Below are 7,508 nucleotides of genomic sequence, written 5' to 3'. Positions count from 1 at the left end.
AGAGAGAGAGAGAGAAATACTATGTTGCTTTCTTCAGGAAAAGGACTCTCTTTCCTTTTCTTTTTCTCTCCCAATTGCAAGTGAGACAAGGACGGGATTCTCGTAAAGAGAGAGGGCAGCAAGAGAGGTGGAGGCACCACAGAGTGGGCCTCTCGAAGGAGACGGGCGTCAGTCGCGCGGCACGCGGCGCGCTGTTCGCATGTGGGTGTTTCTCTCTCCGATAGGGGTGCACAAGTGCGTATTCGCGATCCTCCTGGGATTAACGCGATTGATCTCGCCGCCGGGAGCAGGAAATGACGTCGTCGTCGGCGGCGCGGAGATGATAGCGCGAACCGCACCGATTGCAGCATTGTACGTTCTCGAGCTTTGTTCGAAATATAGCTAATCCCTGATGCAATTGCAACGTTATCGTACCGTCTGCGAGTGTCAGATTCAGAATAGTCATTTTAGTTTCATGATATGGAAATTATCGTGACGATTAATTTAGCGTCGTTTTCTATTGAAGAAATATTATAGTATAGTGTATCGTATAGTGTATCAGTTATTGCTCTCAAAAGTCTGTTTTTTTTTAATTTAAGTATATCTATAAATGAATCTTTGAGTTTCTCAACGTGTTTTTTACGACTGCAGAATGTAATTTAAAATCTTGTTAAAATAATGAAACATATAAAATTTGTACAGAGTGCTTGTACAGTAATTTTAGAGCGTTGATAATTTTGAATTTTATAGATAAATTAGAAATTTTTATTAAAGGGTCAAATAAAGATAATATTTTATGGAAAAAGAACGTTGCCTTTGCATTGAGATTACGAATAATGATTATGAAAAATAAAGAAATTATGCGCATATGAACGTGTGCATGTGTGTATGCTAAATGCGTGGGAGAGAGAGAGAGGAGAAGGGAACGGAAACGAGGGAGGATACGTACTGCATTTTTTGTGTATATTGGCCTTGTGTATGCGAACGGAAGCGCACGGCGCTTGAATTTGGGATCGAACTTTTTTTGCAATGGACGGAGGACATGTTGCGAATTGTGCCGCGTCACGTTTTAAAATTGCAAGCCAAAACCAGAGTTAGTTCCCTTCCAAATGAAATCGGTTTGTTGACGACAACAGCTTAGCTTGTGCCAATATTCACAAAAAAGTGGATAACACAATTTCCAAAAGTGAAATAGAATTTCTTTTTTTAAAATCTCACCAACATGCATGAATGAATGGGAATTGTTTCGCAAATTAAATGTTACACGAAAAATATGTACATGAATCTGTCTATAAATCTATTTGATATTATTGATTTTAAAAACAATAAAATGTATATATTTTAATGTAGAAGAGTCTATAATCATTGTAAATTAAACGAATGAAACTGACGAATTAAATTACAAGAATTCGAACGAGAATAAAATCTCGTTTAGTAGTTAATTTTAAATTTATACTCCGCTTTTAATAGAATTCCGATCTTAAATGTTATTTTAAAGCCATTTAACAAGATTAATTAAATACTAAAGAACAAATATAAACTCGATTATTGATAGATTATTTTAAGGCAGTCTTATAAAATTAATTATTAAATAATATTAATAGAAACGTAATCAAGATATGAATAATTGAGGAAATCAATGCGTAATAAAGATTGAAGAATACTTGTAAGCACAGTGCAGATGAGAATTCTTTCACAACAAAAAATGTTGTAATAGCAACGGTATCTTTGATATAGTCTTGATATAGCGACGAGTCATCAGAGTTTCGATTTAGACGCGATTAACATATGGAGTGAATTATTTACACTAGTCTGCGCACCGGGAAACCCCCTGAGTGCTAGCCAGGTTGATTCATTGTCGTAAGGTGCGCGCGATATATTTCACGGTCTGGGTTCAAGAAAACGAGTGCAACTTTAATGCAGGTAGATAGATGGTCCGGTTAAAAGAATTTGTGATCTATAATATAGCACTCTACTGCAGTGCTTCTCATATGTTTTGCACGTTTTATCCTTTTTATCTCTTTTATTTTTCTTTAAAAATATATAAGGCTATTAATACTTAAAATTAACTTTTAAAAAGCACAAAAAAACATATATAGAAGAGAATATAATAATTCCCAAATGTTTGTAATTCTGAATGCGTTTTTTTTTTTGTAGACGTAGGTCTCTACAATTTATTTTGAATAAAATAATAAGAGATATAAAAATAAGACATAAATAAAAAAATCATAATTGTCTGATGCAACGTAAAATCATATGAAATGGGGTGCAGCGTAAAATCATATATACAGGGTGTTTGATAAGTAATGATAAAACTCTCACAATAGGAATAGAATGAACTAAACTGAGTCGAAAAGTCTTCTATTATTTTACAACAGTTAACAAGATATTAATTAATTAAAAATCGCCGAATATTGGTTTTCAATAATTTTTTACTTGAGTACTATCAACTTTACAACAAAAATAACAAGTGACAAAAATTGTTTATTTTCTTTTCATAGAGCTTTAAGAATTTTTTAAGAATTTTTTAGTATCTCATTTTCTCATGTTGATAAAAAGAGTTGCCAATATAAGAAAATGCAATACTGAAAATTTGATAAAAAGTTCTGAAAAAGAATTAGAGCTCTATGAGAAGAAAATAAATGTTTTTTGTCTCTTGCTGTTTTTCTGTAAATTTGATAGTATTCGAGTAAAAAATTATTGAAAACCAAATATTCGGCTATTTTTAGTAATTAATACTTGTTAACGAATACTTGTTAACTGTAAAATGGTAGAAGATTTTTCGACAAATCAATATTTTATGATTTTGAATACTTTATATTGTTAATTATTGCAAAATGGTAGAGAACTTTTCGATTCAATTTAATCCACTTTACTTCTATGCAAGAGATTTATCATTATTTATCAAACACTCTGTAGAATCTAACAAAATTTGTTATATTATTTGGCTAAAATAAGAAAAATAAAATTAGACAATAATTATTTAGAGATAATAATTATTTAGACAAATCTTTATGTTTATTAAAATCTTCAGAGTAGAATTGTTTCGAAATATGATTGTAAGCAGCATTATAAACCGTCGGATAAGAGCGAAGAAAAGACCTTTACGATTCAGAAAATATCTGCGCGAGTGGGCAGCATCATGGCCGATTTTCTCTCTCTCTCTCTCTCTCTCTCTCCTTCTCCCTCCCTCCCTCTTTCTCTCTCTCTCTCTTGTTTTTTGTTTTTTTCTTATTTTTTTCCTTGAAACAAAGAATTCTAGCACACGCAGATTTTGATCTGGATACAAATTAGATACGAAAACAAATCGAAGAAAAACGCGTTGATTGGATTTACAAATAATGAACTTGTTCGATCAACAGATTAGATAAATAGTGTTTTTTACGATATATTGAAATTGTTTGGCTTACTGACTAAACGCGCTCTAAGAAACTTGATACGTTTACAATACGGGAAAGCAATTCAATGTTTTGTAAATAGCTAAACATAAAAATTATTGAGGAATTTAACGTTTTAAATAAACGTTTTAAACAACTGTCTTGATAATTTTTTCCCGGACCGAGATATTTATGGAAACATTTGTGATGTTTTTACCTGCGCGTGAAAATAAAAAATAGTGTTTATCGACGATAGTCATTATAGCATTTTATTGTTTTATAACATCGTATGTATAATATAACACATAGTGCACTTTGATTTATGATATAATCGTTTTTTATCGTGCTCACTTTTGCGGTTATAATATAGTTAAATAAAACTCACCATTATCCGTTTTTCACGTTAAAAAACATGTGGTACCGAGGTTTCACGCTAAATATCCTACATTTCCTCCGAGAAATAATAATTTCTTCTTAATTAATCGCGCACTATTTCTTAATCTACGTCAATATGGATTGTATCCCTGAGGTACAATTCTCATTAAGTTCTTTCTCGCGTGACGGTAATCGATTTTATGATAAAACGATTCTTAAAATTCATGAAAAGATCTCAAGTAATGTTAATTCAAATTAAAGGAATTAGAAATAATTTATTTAAATAAATTCTGAATTTCTTATTATTTAGTTCAATATTTTTTACTGTTTAAAATCCTTTCTACATTAATATTTTTACTAAATAAAATGTTCCTTTTTCTTTGTACATAAAATCTGAAATTGTGTTCAATCGTCTCGTAATAATTTATCAACTTCACGATATCAATTAAAGTCGGAATGGATCCAGCTGTTGTGATCAAAAGAAATTATTTAAATAAAAATATTGTTCCGATGTATCTCATTAAGGTCTTCGACCGAGGGTCTCACTTCTTGTCTCCGCAGTCTTTTATCTATTGTGTTTACTGTGGAAAGAAAGAAAGACTCGCGTCAATGCCCTGATAGGGAGATTGCGCAGTTCACTCAATCGCATTCTACCTGCATTCATTCGCTTTCGAGGTTCATATATAATACTTCTGGAAAATCCATTTAATGTAAGTTACTTTTAAAATCCTAATACAATAAAAGGATAATGTCCTTCTTATTCGCAAATTCTTAAAAATTTCACATTGCGTTTTAAAATCCTCTAACTAATCTCGAATTGATTTTATTTTTGAAAAAATAGTAATTGGCAAATTTTTTTAACAGAATTACGAACTTTTGCATATTCCGTGCTTGGAACTTTCGAATTCTTGCAAATCGCGAAAGTATCTTTATGATTTTACTTAAGATTGATTGTTTAGAACTCGTTTGTCCTATCAGTCATCATTGAGTTGCGAAGAAAAATCGTTGTTAGAGATGTAAGATGAAAATGGCATGCAAGTAACAAGCAGGGAAGCGGGCAGTATTAAAGAATGCCGGTGATTATCGAGACACGATGAAACGAGGTCATGTTAGCTCGCGTTGGCATGTTCCCCGGCGATAACGATCCTCTAGTTCTTTCGGTCCCGCGTGTGATCTTCTTCCGGTTTCCGGTCGCCAGTCCGATCAGCTTTTCTTTATCTCATGTCCTCGTTCCCGGCATTTTTCCAACTATCGACCAATGACAATCATTCTGCTTGTTTTACTGATCGATCGCTTTCGCATTTTCACGTCCTTCATAAGATAACCTGCGTGAACCTTCACGCTTTAACATGTTAACGGTCTGTTTATTATACGAATTATCATGTGAATGAGAAACACGCGTTATACAATTCAACAGTCGATATAATCCCATTTAATACACATATGCATTTATATATATATATAAATATATATATATATATATATACCTAATTATCTAATGAAATAGTCCACATTAGATACCGTATTTTATATCATACATTTGAATAATGATTAATTATTATTAAATTAATAATGCGTTTATACATAATATATAATTATATAATAATTCACATCTATGTTTACATAATGTTAACTATAAATTAAAGCTTTACATCTGTAGATCATTAAAATCTATGTTCTTTGTTGTTGTACTAGATTGCATTGAAACTTTGATTTTGGTTGTACATTTTATTTATCAATATTAAATTCAAATGTAATAGCATTTCTATATAACAATTTATTTCTTTTTTATAAATGTCTTTATAAATCTTTAAGTTTCTCAAAATTCAGTACTACATAAATATACGATATGTATTCATTACATGAAATTTAAATTTGAAATTGAATTCAAAACTGAAAAAACTGAACATAAGTGAATTAATCAATTCACGGCGGGACGAGATTATTTCTCCCTGCAGGTAAGCAAGACGAAATGGATCGAACAGAATTCTCATCAAGAGTGACTTAATCTAGAATGGGATAAGATTTAATTATGTTTTCCTGACTTTGTTGTTACCTACTCTCGAGCATTTTCTTAATTCTTTCGAAGACTTATTCAGCTTATTCTTAGATATACGGCGTAAGGATTTCAAAGTTTTAATAATCTCGGAAACGATCTCGGAGCAAAGTAGAAAGAAATCCTTAAATCAATACATATGTATGTCACACGTTTTTTTAGATCGTAGATTCAAGATTCTTCGATGGATTTGCGATTAATTAAAAAGAATTTTTGCAGATTTCGTATTCTTTTTATAATTTGATATACAAAGATGCGAATTGTTTTTTAATTTAATTTAATTTAATTATATTTTGTTTATCTTGTACTAATTTGAAAACAAATTTTTTTTTGAATATGTAATATGTAATATGTAATATGCAAGCTTCTTTAAATTAGGATTTTGCATTGCAATTTACTTTATCACATTGATTAGCTTTCGTGAATACATCACGTATGTCTGATTCATAAAGATTCGTGAGATTCTTCTTGGAAAACTCCCTCGACTGAAATTTGACTTGATCCTCCTCTCTCCTTTCTATTTCTTCTAATATTTCTCAAAGGTGATGAGAAATCTGGGCTCTTCGGGACCATTAAGTCCGGCAATCGTTTATCTACCGCATACAAAAGAGCACTGTTTCGCGCGAGTCGTCGAATGGTTCTTCTGGAACTGTACTCGGAACTAAAGGGTCCGATGAAGTTTGCATACTTTTTGTCTTTACCTCCCCCCAGTTTCTGTCGAGGATGAATCTCGATTCGTAGCCCGACATTCTTTTTCTAATTCTCTCTTCGTCATGCAACAATGATACTGTGTCTTCGTATTACTTTGTGTGGTTAACACTTGGATCATTTTTTAATCAAATTCGATCTTGTAAACGTAATAAAATTTTAATTTAAGATCTAGTTATCGAGCTGTTTAATTGAATAAATTTACAGATAAATTAATGGGGCAATTTTTAGATTATCTTTCTAATTATAAATTAAATATTGGATTTTGAAATAAAAGTTCTGAAAGCTACGAACATTAAAATTCAAATGACTGTACAACTTTGTTAAAAATTAACGAAATTCAAATTTAAAAACAGGGGCTTAACATAAAGTTTGAAATTTTTTATTTTCAAAGGCTACTATATCCTTTAAATTTCTGTGAGTTTATACTTTTTATATATGTCCTTTGAATTTCTGTGAGTTAATAATTTTTATATATTAAAAAAAGACAAAATGGAGAATTTCTTACTTTGTAGACCTATCACACGCCTAAAAAAATCTTGCGAAAATTTTTGACTATCTAACGTAAAAATTAAAGTTTTCCCTAACTAAATTATTTTTTTTTTTAATGTTTCTAAGATTTTTTGTTACTGAATATTGTGAATTAAATAAATAATATTGTGAATGAAATAAAAAGAGCATTTTAACTTTGATTGATTCCTAAAAGTAAAAATCATCGCGTATTGCAATTAAAAAGATAGCTCCTTAAAGCTGAAACTTTGTTTTATCGAATGGTATAATTGTCAATTTTTTTTTTAAACATATAGACATAAAAATAAAAAAGCGCTTTGATTCTAAGTTAATAAAAAATTTGATTTATTATAATAAAGAAACTCTGAATAAGATTTGCTGTTTGTACGTACAAACACAGATATTTATAATCGTAAATATTAATGATAAGATAGATACGGTAGGTTTCGATTTTTGATTTCTAACGGGTTCTAACTGTACTTTAACCGTAGGTCGGCGGATGG

Source organism: Atta cephalotes, assembly GCF_000143395.1.
Source record: "Atta cephalotes unplaced genomic scaffold scaffold00019, whole genome shotgun sequence".
Lineage (NCBI taxonomy): Eukaryota > Metazoa > Arthropoda > Insecta > Hymenoptera > Formicidae > Atta > Atta cephalotes.
This window is presented reverse-complemented; position numbering follows the sequence as displayed.